General features: G+C 41.9%; 1 protein-coding gene across 1 annotated transcript in view; it reads left to right on the forward strand.

The window, feature by feature from the left end:
• Window positions 1–2,310: 2,310 nt before the first annotated feature.
• The window catches only part of LOC148887587 (zinc finger MIZ domain-containing protein 1-like), a 35,793-nt gene continuing 21,971 nt past the window's right edge, over window positions 2,311–16,132 (forward strand). The window contains exons 1-2 of the mRNA XM_089015715.1: window positions 2,311–2,736; window positions 8,673–8,787. The gene's annotated coding sequence lies outside the window, so the exon portion shown is untranslated. The remainder of the gene's footprint in view (window positions 2,737–8,672; window positions 8,788–16,132) is intronic.

Below are 16,132 nucleotides of genomic sequence, written 5' to 3' on the forward strand. Positions count from 1 at the left end.
GGGGGTGGCAGTGGTGGTCTGAAACACACAAGTCTAGTCAGCCCCCCCCCCCCTCAATTCTCCTTCCATCCTTAATTTAAAGTCAATGACGGCAACACAGGCTGGTTTGTCACTTTTGATTGGCTGTAAAGGGGCCACAGTGGGTCAATGTGAGGGTGTTGGCGGCGGCGGGTGGGGGGGTCATGGGGGGGTCTTACATGTCACAAAGTCCACCCAGTTGACCGACTGGATTGATTGTTATTTTGTTGTCGACAATCATCTGAAGTTGATTAACTCATTCACTGCCATTCATGAAATTATCCGGGAATTGAAAATAGGACGTGGAGCCCCAGTCCTGAATTTGTTCCGGTTAATTTTTTCCATGCTTGGGTGCCGATAAAGCGCTGGTCAGACCTCTGAAAATGTTTTTCCCTTTCACAAGGGGGCAGCATTTCCCCTTTTTTCCATACTAGTGCTTTGTTCCACCATCAGCTGTTGTTAAAGCACTATATGTAGGTATTGCATTGTATTTTGGACATCTGCCCTAATTTCAAAGTCATATAACTCCAGGACCAGATAACTTAGGAATTAACTCTTTTTTTCTCATGAAAGAAAAGTGTCTAAGGTTTCTAACGCTGTATTAAATGTTTATGTCATCCTAAATCTCAATATTCTGTGGGTCCTGAAATTCAAGTGACAATGACAAAAACCCTGGCACTGGAGTGGACACCTTTTTGCGCATGGCTGGCAGTGAATGAGTTACAGAAGCCGATTCAGATTACTTATTTCACCCCTGATTTTGGCTCGAAAGGAGGGTTTATCCGATCCCCTAAATTTGGCTTTTCAGCTGAGCCAACTTGTTGAGGTATTTACTTAACCCAGTAACTCCGGGTTAAGGTTCCAAGTTAGAATTTATGATGGTAGTGGGTCCTTTCCTGACCCGCTAATTGTGTTTCGGTGAACCCAAGTGTGTTTATTTTCCATCCGAGTGGCCGTGTTGCCACCTCTGCGGGTGTGATGCTCCTTGGCACAATCATGGCTGCCTCTGCTGCTGATGCCTGTGCAGTGTGCTACTCTCAAACATGTCTTTGTTATTCAGAGCTTTCCATCAGGAAGCGGGCGCCTGCAAAACATGGAGGATGGAGCACCTCCCCCTTCCCTTAAGGGGGCGGGGGGTTTGCTGCCTGTCAGAGATGACATACATTTGTTTGTTTTTATTTTAGTTTTGGTCAATCCTCAGTCCTGTTTTAGAGCTTATTTTCTGCCACACCCGCATAAAACAAATCTGCTCACAAATGTTTGAAATCGTTAACTCATTCACTGCCAGACTTGCAAAAATATGTCCATTCCAGTGCCAGGGTTTTTGTCATTGTTACCCGAATTCCAGGACCCACAGAATACATTCAGACATAAACATTCAATACAGCGTTAGAAACCTTAGACTCTCTTGTTTTATCAGAAAAAAAGATAATTCCTAAGTTATATGGGTCGGGAGTTATATGAGATTGAAATGAGGGTGGCTGTCCAAAATACAATGCAATATTAGTTGATATAGCGCTTTAACAACAGCTGAAGCTGGAACAAAGCACAAAGATGGAAAATGTACGATTACAACTGTTCATTTTAGCCTTTTCTCTGGAGTTTGAAGCAAACAAATATGAAAAATAAACCCACGGTTGCACAAGTCTACTCGTCGTCACAGCAATTAATTTGACGTTATCCATTCAGCTGAGTCATGCAGCTCACTTTTTGTTCTCCGCTCGACATCCCAACAGGTTCTAGTCGTAGGGTTTGTTCAAAGGTGACTTCGGTGCACTGTTGCGACAGCAAAAACGTGTCTAGTGTCAGAAAAACAAAACTATTTCACTCATTCACTGCCATTCAAAAATTTATTCAGGAATTGAACGTATGATGTAGAGCGCCATTCCCGAATTTGTTTGGGTTTTATATTTTTCATGCTTGGGTGCCAATAAAGCACTGGTCAGACCTCTGGAAATGTTTTTCCCTTCCACAAGGGGGCGGCATTTTCCTTTATTCCATGTGAGCACGTGTTAAAGCACGATATAAACCAATATATGCGTTGCATTGTATTTTGGATAGCCGCCTCCATTTCAAGCTCATATAATTCCAGAACCATATCATTTAGAAATTAACTCTTTTTCCTATGAAAGACAGTTTAAGGCGGTTTCTAACGCTGCATTGAATGTTTATGTAATCATAAAACTCAATATTTTGTGGGTCCTGGAATTTGAGTGACAATGACAAAAACCCTGGCACTGGAGTGGATACATTTTTGCACATTGTCTGGCCGTGAAATAGAAAAAACATCTGGAAGCATCACAACGGGGAAAAAGTCATGAAAGGGAGCTGCAAGACAATTTGGAATTATTTTATAACAATTCGGTGAAAAAATATATCATGAACATTAGTCCGTGATTCAGATATTTTTAGGCCCGCAGAGAAGGCTTTGCAGGCCTTGACGGTCCCCCACTGATGTTCCGAGCCGCCGAGCCTATCAATTTGTCCATCAGGGGCACATATCGTGCACCAAAATCCGGTCCGTGTTTTGCTCTCGGCTGCGACGCTCCAGTCCCCCGGTTGGTAACCGAATCGCCGATGTAATTTGACACTTGAACTCGCCAAGCTCCTCCGGAGTCTCCCCACTCTGCTCGCCGCTGACGTTGAGCCGTTGGCGGGGACGCAATTCTCAAAACAAGAGGCGACCATCGGCCAGGACTTTGTCTGCTTCCCCCGCCGGTGAGTAGCCACCAACTCGGCCGCCGATCGACGCCGCCGATGCGGCCACTGAGGCTGGCGCGTCTCGCTGGTCCCCAAGTAGCTTTTTGCCTTGTTTTGTCCTCGCCAGCCGGGTTGAATTTTTTCCCGATCTAACAAAAAGCTCCTCGCGGGCACGGAGGTGCACGCAACCCCGATCTGGTGATCGCTTCCACCGGGAGCCGCGGTGCTTGGCTGCCCGGGGGAGGGCGGCGTTTGCTCGCCTTTGCAGCGGTCGAGGCTCCGGGCTGCGTCTTGGAGGCTCGACCGGGGATGGCTTGCGCGCATCCGGCGTGATTCATCTCCACGCCGCGGTGTGTTAAAACAACCCCATGGCGTTTTTTACCCTCATGCTGTTTATTTAGTATTTATTTCTGATGATCGCCGAGCTTTTGTTTCATTGTTGTGTGCTTATGGAGCCGACGCGTGCACGCTGCAGGGGGAGTGTAAAAACCCTCAATCGTGGTCACCGCAGTGCACGATTTACCCTGAAAATCGAAGGTTTCTTTCCCGATTTGGCAGGAGCAGAAGAGTTATGATACACACGAGGGCGTGCACGGTACCGTTGGCTCGGCGAGTCATTGTTTCCAATTGAAGCCTTGTCACCCCGTGTCCTTTTCTGCACACCCACAGAAAAGTGACTGAGTGACTCCCAGACGCATTTGCAGACATTTTGCTTTGTTTTGGTTGTGTTGTGGGGAGTGATGCAGCATCCAGAAAATTGCTGCTGTTGGTGGTGGTGGTGTTCTTCCTTGTTTACATTTGTGTCATGTCAACCCTGGCACGGCTTCTGGTTTGCTCAGCTGGCCTTGACTGGCAACAGTCAAACATCCCAGTGGTTTTATTCTCATAATAAATAACTGCCATTTATGAATTTATTCGGGGATTGAAAATATGACATTGAGCGTCATTCCCGAATTCGTTCGGATTTTGTTATTTCTTGTTTGGGTGTTGATAAAGCGCTGGTCAGACCTCTGGCAATTGTTTTCCACTTCCACAAGAGGCAGTCTTTCCCTTTTTTCCATGTTAGCACTTTGTTCCAGCTTCAGCTGTTGTTAAAACACTATATTAACCAATATTGCATTGTATTTTGGACAGCCACCCCCATTTCAAGCTCATATAACTCCAGACCCATATAACTTAGGAAGTAAGTTTTTTTTTTTATAAAAGAAGAGAGTCTAAGGTTTCTTACGCTGCATTGAATGTTTATGTAGTCCTAAAACGCAATATGTATCCATTTTTGCACATCGTCTGGCAGTGAATGAGTTTAATGCAGAGCGCCCCGAGATGGTTTTTGTCGGGGCTCCTGACACGGAGGTCGAGCCCAACCGGGTTTGACCTTTCAATTCATGTCAAGCGTGTGGAAACGCCAGCCAGCCAGTCGTCACACAAAAGGCACATTGAGGTGGCGATCTGCAAGGCAGCACGTGCGTCTGGCCCACCACTATTTATTAAGTCCTTGACTTCCTGCCCTCGCAATTAGGAAGTGTTAGTGTGAAGCACTGGAACTTCCCCAAATTTTCGACTTGACCTACACAATGTCATGTTCTCTGACAGTCTAAACCCACTAAGTGGAAAAATAGACTTTGTTTAACGCAAAAACATTCATATCTTCCAGTTTTTAGTAATCAATAGTGACGTGTTTGTTACTTTTGACCAAAACACAACAAGTACAGAAAACGATCAAGCTATCAAACTTCTTATTTTGACACTATTATTGTTTTGCTATTGTCTAACTTCAAACTATAAAATCACCAAAACCAGACTGAGAAATTGGGTTTTTGGTAGCTTTTTTTTACCTGACCTTTGAACTTCGAGTTGGCTGTGTCTCAACTTGTCTGACTTTTAACCTGCAGCGCTGTCACTATTGACAATTTTTCAAATTGATTCTAGACTCCTAAAATCAAAATCAAAGAATGCATACATGTTTTGATTTGCTTCTTTACATCATTTTCATCGATTCCACTTCAACCTCTTTTTCGGATCTTCTTTTTTAGAGGAAAAAAAAACCTCAATCGGTCTGCGGTGGAGCTTGTGGGAGGTTTACGAAGCTTCTCGTCTCTTGGGATGAATCACGCAGTCGGGCGGAGGAAGCCGTCTGGAGCTGTTTAAAAAAAAAAAAAAGCACCCCCCCCCCCCCCCCCCCAAAAAAAAAGAAAAAGTTATTCAGTCTTGATGTAGATCATGATGTTAGTTACGCCTTCTGGAATTTTCCCGGCTCATTACATTCATCACATGTTGATATTTCGCCAAAAAAAACAATGTCTAAAGATGTTGCCTTCAGGTGTCAAGTTGATCATTGGGAAATCCGACTACCCGCCGTGACCTGTTTGTTGGACTTTTTTTTCACACAAACCCACAAAATATTGAGTTTTATGACTACATAAACATTCAATGCAGCGTTAGAAACCTCCTTAGACTGTCTTTAATAGGAAAAATAATTTCTAAATTATATGGTTCTGGAGTTATATGAGCTTGAAATGGGGGCGGCTATCCAAAATACAATGCAACACATATTGGTTTATATCGTGCTTTAACACGTGCTCACATGGAAAAAAAAAAGAAAATGCGGCCCCCTTGTGGAAGGCAAATACATTGCCAGAGGTCTGTCCAGCGCTTTATCGGCACCCAAGCATGAAAAAAAAAAAAAACCCGAACAAATCAGGAATAGCGCTCTACGTCATATCTTCAATTCCCGATTTAATCGCGAATGGCAGTGAATGAGTTAATTTCACTTGTTCATTACAGTTATTTGTTGCGGGGGTGAATTGCGACTTCATCTCGGCGCCGTAAACGGAACAGGTGATGGCGACACAAACGTTCGCTGACATCTTGAAGTGATTGTGAGCTTTGTCGTCAAAAAATCTCTGAAGATTTCACGGCTCATACGTCAACGTCGGAATAAATCCTTCCAGTCGGAGGGGAAAAGTGCGTCGTTTTTTTGCCCAATGATTTATCCCTCGATAGTCGGGGGGTACAGCGAGCATGTGTCAGCGCATGTCGGGCATGTGTGCGCGTTTGCGGTGATTTGTACAACCTGCCACCCTCACCCCCACTTGGCCGTAGCATGGCCTCCTCCCTCCATCTTGACTGTTGACTGTTAATATGAGGCTTCTATTTTGAAAACACGGTTCAGGGGGAGGAAAATCTGCGGCGGCGGCAGCGGTGGGTGAGGTGACGGGAATGTGGCCAGACCACACAGTCGTTTTAATCGCGTTATAGTGTGCAACCACTCGCTGTATATTTTGGGTTACCTCCATGATAGTCGTTATGTTTTTTCGTTTTTGTCCTTTGACCGTACGCACCGTTCCCGATAGTCCTAACGACTGCATATTGGAGAAAAAAGGCTACTGTCTGACGTGAAAGTCAAACTCTTTATAGATTGAAATAACTAGGAGGTAATCCATTAAAAAATTGCATTTATAGTATAGTTAATTCCTAAATTATCTGGGTCTGGAGTTATATGAGTTGGAAATGGGGGTGGCTGTTCAAAATACAATGCAATACATACATATTTGTTTATATAGCGCTTTATCAACTGAGGCCCTTGACAAAGCGCTAACATGGACAAAAGGCAAATGCTGCCCCCTCGTGGAAGGAAAAAAACATTGCCAGATGTCTGACCGGCGCTTTATCGGCACCCAAGCATGAAAAAAAATAATCGTGAATGACAGCGAATTAACGAGCGCCTTCATTTTGCTTTTGTGCGTTGAAAAAAAATCCCACCCAGGGAGGGAAAACAAAAACCATCATTGGACAAATCTATCTGGCTATCTAACTAGCTAGCTATTTGCTGTCTATTAGTTATTTAGCTAACTACCCGGCTATCTAGCTAGCTATCTATTAGCTATCTATCTATCAGCTTTCTAGCTAGCTATCTATTAACTAGTTATTAGCTAGCTTGCTAGCTTTCTATCAGGGTTATTCCGGTTTGAGTGAACGCTGGTGCGTGTGGCTGCCGCTGCTCACCCACAGAAAAAAAACTGTAAAGTGACCTTGAAAGTTTTGAAAGGCACGTATAAAGGCACGTATAAATGAAATTTATGATGACTTCTGATGAACGTTTGTAGATGACAAGAAATGGCAGTTTAGTTTTTGTTTATTCTTTTGGGATGTGGATAAAATTGCATTTTTCTTCGTGAGGATCATGTGACACATTATGTAATTTTGACTCTCCGTCACATTTGCGTCCGTATGACATCCACCCATCATTAGATATCACAGTTAAAAATTAGCCGCCGGCGGACGCGCTACCTGCTTCATCCGACGCGTTTGTTACTTTTGACTTAAAAGGGCGCACTTGTGCGTATTAGCGTTGGATTTCAGCGCGGCGCTCGTCGCCGTAATCCCGCTGTTGACTCGCGCGCTAAACCCACCAGTGTGTTATTTTTGCTCTTTTTAAGGGAGCCCCTTTCACCGCATAATCTCACTTAATCTAATCTATCACCCCCCCCCCCCCTTTCCCACTTTGCTATAATAGAGCGGTGATGATGTGACTCTATAGTAAGGGGGAGCTTTAGCGCCGATCCATACCAAACAGACTAGCGTGCCGTTCTCCCCTCCGGCAAAGCTCTTGTGAAAATGCAAGTGACCTCTGCGCCCCCTTGTTAGTCCCGACAATGGAGCCGCCTGCTCGTACAGCTGCAGCCGTGCTGCTGGAGGCGGGGGACAGAAACGCTTGTGATAAACCGTAGTCAACGTAGTAGCACCTAGCGCTCCGGCGGCTAGCATTTGAACTGATGCTAATGTTTGGAGTAGACGTGCGGGTGGAGGGTGGTTTTATGGGCGCTTTATTATTATTATTATTATTTTTTCTTCAAAACTCAACCAGCCTAGTTCAACGGGTACGACCGTTGGGATGGAATCAACAGGCCCGACGACTGTCGCTTCCTTCCAACTGATTGAACAGGCTCTGCAGGCGCAATTTCTTTCGCCGAAAGACGCGTTGAGATTTACTCCACGGGCTGTGGAATCGACGCCGTAACCGGGCAATTATTTTTCATTACCGCCAGCCGAATAGTTGAGGCCAAATTAATCACCATCAACCACACTCGCAGTCTATTTACTTACTTACTTACTTACTTACTTACTTACTTACTTACTTACTTACTTACTTACTGACTTCCATACTTAAGTACTTACATACGTACTTACATACATACTTACTAACATACTTACTTGCGTACTTACTTGCGTATTTACCTTTTATTAATTTTTTTACTGTTTATATTTTTTACTTTTTATTACTTCGTATTTATCTATTCATGTATTTATCTATTCATGTATTTATCTTTTTAGTTATTTTTTAGTATTTATTTATTTATCCATCTATCTTTTTATTTTTCAATGTTTATTTTTATCTTTATTTATTTATTCATGTATTTTTATTTATTTGCTTATTTATGTGATTATTTATTCATTTGTTTGTTTATTTAGCTATTTATGTATTAGTCAATTTATTTGTGTATTTATTTATGTGATTATTTATGTATTTATTATTTGTTTATTTATTTATTTATCTATTTATTCGTTTGTCAATTTGTTTATTTGTCCATATTTATATTCATTTATTTGCATTTATTGATGTGATTATTTAATTGTTTGTTTGATTATTCATCTATTTATTTATCAATGTATTTATTTATTTGTTCATATATTTGTTTCTTTATTTGTGTTTGTGTCCATTTATTGGTGTATTTATTTGTTTATTTATTTATCTTTTTATTTATTTGTCAATTTGTTTGTTTTTCTATATTTAGATAATTATTCATTTATTTATTTGTTTGTGTGATTATTTATGTATTCATTTTTTATCTATTTGTTTATGATTTTTTTTCCAATATTTATTTATTTGTCTATTTATTTATCCATTCATTTATTCATTTGTTAATGTCTATTCATTCATTCACTCTATCCAGCAGACCGAGTCAAGACTGAATGAACAATCCTCACGAGGGGGTCGGCGGGTCGTCGAACATCGCGGACGAGCGGCCCGACACTTTGATTGACGTTGCGAATGTGCTCGCCGATGAGGTCAGAAATCTGCCCAAACAAAAAAGTGGACGTGTCTCCTTCCTCCTCGCTTGTCTGTGAATTTGGGAGGTTGGAATGTGAAACCTAATCTGCTCGCTGGCTGGTGGTGGTAGTAGGGGGGGGGGAGGCATAAAAAAGGGGGTTGCGGGGGTCGTTGTTGAAGAGTGACCTTTGTGTGTCACCACTTGTGGTAGTTTATGACTTTTGTGATGGGGGCAGGGCAACCAGACGCAGTTCTTCCGCTGATCGGTCCCCATATATGACCCCCCCCCCCTACCCTCAATTGCCCCTCCAAAGAAGATGAGGCAGCGTGGGAAATTGCATGGCGGTTGCAAGCCCTCAACGCATCATAAATATTGCATTTTCAAAACCAAAGTCAAACTCTTGTCGGCTTTTAGAGCGCCTGGTCGTCCCCCGCGAGTGCGCGGATGCTAGCTGACATAGCATCCGTTATCCCGAATCGTTTGATTCTGCAGCAGTCGCGTCCCGGCGGAGACGCGTCGCTCTGAAAAAGATGTCTCGCGGTGCTTGCGTTGAGCTGGAGACGCGACCCTGCGTGGGTAAATATTTACAGAGCAAACATTTCGATACCAGCGGGGATTACCGGAGAGCAAAAAACAGGGCCCTCCTCCCCCCTCCCGTTGGTCTTCCAAGAATTTCATGGCTGCCTACTACAAGAAATAATAACTTGAATTCTGTGGAAAGAAAATCTGATCCCTACCACGTCCATGTTCAGCGTGTCGAAGCGCACAATGCCTCATTTACTTCACTCACTACCCCCCCCCCCCCCCCACCAGATACGGGCGGAAGACCTGAGTTAGCCGTCCATGGAAAACAGTCGCCGAGAGGCTTTGTTTCTCCAAAATTCACATAAACCTAAGTCCAGTTGCTGGAAAAGGTGGTGGGCAGGGTGCGGAGGGTCCTGTAGGATTTTCCAAGCTCTTGTATTGATTCTTGCAGTGTGCATTTTTTCTAACTATATATATCGTCGGGATCGAGCCGGAAAATGGTGATGGGGGGAAAAGAATAACGGCGCCTTCCTCGGCTAAGCACGTATTGATCAGTTGCACTGAAATAAAAGCGCTCCATTGTTTCCTCTTGGATACGATTGACCTTTTTTGTCACTCCAGCCAGCAAGAAAAGCACAACTGGTCAATTAATGTCCTTGCAGCAGACAAACTATCGAGGTCGTACGGGCAAGGAAACGAGGGGGGGGGGGTCATCGCGGAGATTCAATCAGGCTCCCGCAAGTCTAAATCAATACGGTAAGCGCCGTTAGCATACAATGCTACTTTGAAATGTGCCTTGGCCAGCGCGGTCAAGGTTCAGTAGGCGCAAAAGGCACCCCCCCTCCACCTCATCCCACTCTCAGTTCTCAATTCCCCTCTTCCGCTGTGATGCTTCACTTATTGGTCTGAGGACTACCCCACCCTCCTCTTCCTTTGGCACCAGCAGATTGTGTTCGTCTCAGCCTTTAATCATTTTCCCTCCCAATAGTCATTGCTTCCTTTTACAACCTCGGATTCCTGAGGGAACCCCATAACCCCCCCTTAAAGATGCCAGAGAAATAAATCAATTCTTAGTTAAAAAAACAAAAAGAGTAAATAATATATAAAATCAGCCAATAGTAAATAAATATTTAGTGATCATAAATGTATTTTTTAAAATATATTCTGAGAGGATTTCTTTTTTTTCACCCTCCATTGAAATATGTTTTTTTAATAGTTAATCTAAATTAAAAATATAAGTAATGTAATATTATTTTTTTAATTATTATTTTTTTTATATATTATTTCCTTTTTTTAAATTTACTAAGAAATTATTTCTTTCTCAGATGCCTGAGAAAAAAAACATTTTTTTAGTAAATTAAAACATGGAAATAATATATAAAATCAGACAATATTAAGTACATATTTTTAAATTACTGATCATACTTTTTTGTAATATATTCTGAGAGGATTTCTGTTTTTTCACCTTCCATTGAAATATTCTTATTTATTTAATAGTTCATGTAAGTTAAAAATATACATAATTTTGTCATATTATTTTTTTATATATTATTTCCTTTTTTAATTGAATGACAAATGATATATTTCTCAGATGCCCAAGAAAAAATAATATATTTTTAGTAAATTAAAAAATGGAAATAATATATAAAATTATTAAATACATGTTTTTAAATTACTGATCATAATTTTTTGTAATATATTCTGAGAAGATTTCTATTGAAAATGTGCTTACAAGTGTTATTTTGGTATCGGAATAGTCCCCACCACTGTATTTGACGGTTTGGTAGATTAAGAATTGGGCCATCCAGAGCGTAGATGAGAGTTAATCTCGATGGCGGGCCGAGATATAATTCACTTGTGCTGACAAACATCTGCCAGAGTGGGATAAACCAAAACGATTATTGTAGAAAATGTACTACGAGGTAGTTATGCCCCCATTTTGTATTTGTATTTATTTATTTATTGTTGACTGATGGTTGCAGTCTATGAAATTCTGTCTCCAGAAAATGAATCTCCTGCCTGAATGCGAGGAACTACTTTTGTTCTAACTACTCTTTATATTTTTTAGAAACAATAATAATAATACATTTCATTTATAAGCGCCTTTCAAAACTCTCAAGGTCACTTTACAGTCCCAGGATAAGTTTTTCTGTTTTGTGAGCAGCGGCAGCCACACGCGCCAGCGTTCACTTAACCAGGAAGTAACTCAAATAGATAGAAAGCTAGCTGGCTAGATGAGAGATAGCTAATAATAATAATAATAATAATAATAATAATAATAATAATAATAATAATAATAATAATACATTGCATCTACAAGCGCCCCTAAAAACCCTCAAGGATATTGCTAATAGATAACCCTAATGCAAATAGCTAGCTAGCTAGATAGCAAATAGGTAGCTATGTAGGTAGCTAGATAGATAGCCTGCTATATCGATAGATAGACAGACAGATGGATGGATGGATGGAATGCTAGATGGATGGAGTGCTAGATGGATGGATTGCTAGATAGCTGGATTGCTAGATAAATAAAAAGAAGTGAAGAGAGGAAAAAAGAAATAAGAATAAAAACACCCCCCCCCTCACCTCTTAGTCCCCTCATTTCAAGATGGAGTCAATTTTTGCACCAGATACTCCTTGTAAATATAACTTTTCAGCTTTTAGCGGCGTATGACTTCATCTGTTATTCATGATTCGCCCCCCATTTGCTCCACGAGTGGCACTTGATGTCATTGATGACGTCTGAAGCCTCGCAGGCTGTTTGTCGACGGCAGCGGCGTGTACGCCAAATGAATAATTGCTTTCCTCTGTCACATGTGAGGGACAGACATTCTGTGAAAGGAAAACGGCGGTGGGGGTGGAAATGGAGGGGAGGGGGTGTGTAGAAAGCTCAATATCCCCTTCCTGTCAGTGGTCTCTCTTTCTTTTCTCTTCTGGTGAGATCTGGAACTGATAAGTACGAGAGGCCTCTGGTAAGCGAACAGGAAGGATAGAGGGTCCGGCCTTGGAGCCCTCCCCCCCCACTCCCTCCGCTTTGCACACATGTCCACCTCCGCTGCACAAACAACAGCAGCATTGCCTGCCACCATACTTGAGCTCGCAAAACATCCAAGGCGGCCTGTTATTGTTCCGACGAGAGTTTTCCACTCCGCCGACGACGTCAAGTGAAAGTCCAACGTCGTCGCGCCAGCCTGTCAATCAATTAGTCAGCGCCCAGGATCAAAAAGTGGGCCGCTCGAATGATCCATAACGCTTGTCGTCATCTCTATTGGCACTAAGTAATACCCCCCCCCCCTCGACAAAAAAACAATTGAGCGGATTTGGCTCTGAAGTGCTCATCCAAAACGAGTGTCATGAAACCTGATTCACTGAAACAAGCATCTTGAAAACAATGGCCGCCGTTTTTGAGCGCTTTGACTGATCTTTTATGACCCGACAAATATTTGTGTGCCGTGACGGCATAAGCGCCCGACACCCCCCCCCCCTCTCCAAAAAAAAAAAGATATAAATTAAAAAAAGAAAACAATAAATAAATAAACACATTAAAGCGAAAAAAATAATGTGTGAATGAATAAATAAACAAATCAATAAATAAATACAAGAAAAGACAAATAAATAAATAAACAAATGAATAAATAAATAAATAAATACAAGAATAGACAAATAAATAAATAAGGCCAATAAATAAATAAATCGATAGATAGATGGATAAATGGACAGACAGCTGGATGAGTGGACAAATGAATGAATGAATAGACAAATATAAATTCCTAAATAATAATAAAAAGATGAATACAAATATTGATAAATGGATAAATAAATGGATGAATAGATAAATGGATAAATGAATGGATAAATGAATGGATAAATAAATGGATAGATAGATAAATGAATAAATAAATGGATAAATGAACGGATAAATAAATGGATAAACGAATGGATAAGAATTTGACAAAATCTATAGCGCCAGCGCTAGCTTGGAGGCTAACCGTCAGCTTGTTCGCCATCCAAATTGATGCTCTTGAAATTCCAAGTTGATTTTGTAAAAAAAATTAAAATCCCAAAATACCGCCGCTCTAAATTGCGGTTGATGTCTGACTTCTTTGGTTATTGATGTGCCATCTTTTTCTGGGAATCTAAATGGGGTCGTTCACGTAGTACATCCGACTCCCTTCACATCGCTGCCTGTTCAGCTTAATCCCGCGGCAATTACGCTCTGATTTCCATTTATTTTTCTTTCTTTTGAGAGACACAAGTCGAGCACATAAAAGGGCAAAGAGCCATTGAAAGGTGATCTGCTCTTGACTTCATTAGCGCTCAGCTTGCTCCCGTTATGCAAAGAGTCCCCAGGTGCATGAAAGATTCATAGCCACCCCGCTGGCCACTTCCTGCTTTCCGTCTTTTTACCCCCCTACTCCACTTCCCCAACGCCGCTGTCAGTTGCACTCACTTACACTTGGCTACTGTCGGCAGCTCTTGGGGCTGCTTGCCTTCGGTGGGAGAACCGTGTGTGTGTGTGTGTGTATGTGTGTGTTACGCGTGTGAGTGTGTTTGTAAACAGCTATTTTGGGGACCAGAACGCACCATCTTGATCTAGACTGAATTTTTTTCCTGTCGCATTTGTAGTAATAATAATAATCCATTTTATTTCTAAGCGCCATTCAAAACTCTCAAGGTCACTTTGCAGTCACAGGATGAGGGCGGCATTCACACGCGGCGCCATTTTAGTCGCAGCGAAGGCGCCCACTCACAATGGGCCGACTCACACACTACAAATTTCTTATTGGTTTTACTGGACATCTTATGTTTGGCGCCTTTGTCACCGCTGGTGTTCGCGTGATGTTTTTTTTTCTTTCTCGATGGGAATTGTTCGTGTCGGAATCTTATCTACGCTTTGCTTCGTGACCGCCACATGGTCAGACTGGACGAAAAAAAATGAAAACTGATGTTTTTATCTTGAAAAAAAGGGTCCATCGGCGCTGACCATCCCCCGTAATATACCCCCTTTAAAACGCCAGTACCGTTTTGACCTTTCACCCCTCTTCCAAATGTTCTTATCTGCCGGCCTCGGAGAAAACGCGCAAACAATCTGTCCTGTGTGTGCGTTTGCCGTCACATGGGCCGGACGGTCTCGCAGAGTCACGGTGCCTGTCCTGGTATTTCCCGATTGCTCCGTAAACAAACGTACCCCCTTGTTTTCTGCCCGTCTTACCCCCCACCCCCTTTGCATCCCATCTATTCATCCTCAACCAATCAGATCTCATTGACAGAGAAGTCAGAGAAAGAAAGTCGGTGGGTGGAATATGTCACGGTTATGGAGAACGTCGCTAGCTAGCTACAAGCTCTGAATAGTCCCTCCATCTGTCCGCATGACTGCTCCTCTACAAGGAGCGTTGTGGTGGCGAAATTCGCTCCGGGGGCTTGTAGCATAGCAGTTAAAGGGGGGGGGGCATGCACGGGAGGTTGTTTCTGTAAATAGCCCACCCTGCATTAAGAAACAACATGACCTCACTAACCCAAAAGATGCTGTTGTCGCTGCTTACTGGACTCCATCCAGGTCAGATTTACGACGGGGTCCATTGACATTGGTATTGACCTTGAAAGTTCAAGGCTCCATATTGAGCCCAATATTTTTGTCATTTCCCAGTTTTTCAAACTTAAATTTAACAAATGCGATTCCAATCGACGAATACGCCCAATGCCTTCAAACGCAAAATGTCTGTAAACGTAAATGTTCGGACATTGAAGCCTGACCTCAAGGTCAAGTCGTATGACCGCCGTCGTTAAGCGTCCGCTTCCCATCGCACGCCGCGAGTGAGGATCGGCGCAACGCCTCGACTCCCGACACAAAGCCGTACAAAGAGAATTTGCGACGGCGCTGTAAGTAGGTCATTTGGAAGTTGCGCGCTCGTAATGTGTGCTGGCCTAGAAAAGTGTGTGTATTGGGGGGTGGGGGGGTAATCATCGGCGTCTGTCGGAGCACGTGTGGCGTTTACTTCAAGGTCAGGACAACTTGTTCTGGACGTTTTGACAACAAAAAAAAAAGTCTCGCTGGTCTCTTTTGGCCTTGCTCGTTTTTCAGCAAGGCCAAACTGCATTCTCCTCGTACCCGCCTGCAGTCCAGACCTGCCTCCCATATGATATGCCGAGCTTGATTCTTCTCTGCTGACTCGACGAGTCCCACATTTAAAGTCCCAAGAGTGGTGGCAATGGGGGGTCGGAGTGCGCTGGGGGTGCAGGGGGGGGGGGGATCAGGCATGTTTATAGACTCTCATCGTCTGTCTGGGCCCATGTGGGTGGAGATACACAGCAAATGAGTGCACAGCTCGACCGATGGGGGCATTCAACATCAATAAATGAATAAATACATAAACAAATAAATAAAATGTTAGATAAATAAAGAAATACCTAATAAATAAATACCTAGGTAAATAAATAAATACATAAATAATTAAATAAATAAATAAATGTTAGTGAATACATTAAAAATAAATAAATACATACATACATACATACATAAATACATAAATACCAAAATAAATACATAAATAAACAAATAAATAAACTGTTAAAGAAAGAAAGAAATACCTAAATAAATAAATACATAAATACATTAATAAATACCTCGGGAAATAAATAAAGAAAAAATACCTTTGTAAATTAGTAAATAAATAAATAAATATCTTAATGAATAAAAAAAAATACATAAACACATAAATACATATATAAATACATAAATAAATACCTAAATTCATTGAATACATAAATAAATACATAAATAGCATTTTCCCCCATTTTGGGGGGTTCTATCATTCAAACTCAGCTCCATTTTTAAA

The sequence above is a fragment of the Hippocampus bargibanti genome, linkage group LG15 (assembly GCF_051943395.1).
Source record: "Hippocampus bargibanti isolate YZ-2025 linkage group LG15, ASM5194339v1, whole genome shotgun sequence".
In the NCBI taxonomy this organism is placed as follows: domain Eukaryota; kingdom Metazoa; phylum Chordata; class Actinopteri; order Syngnathiformes; family Syngnathidae; genus Hippocampus; species Hippocampus bargibanti.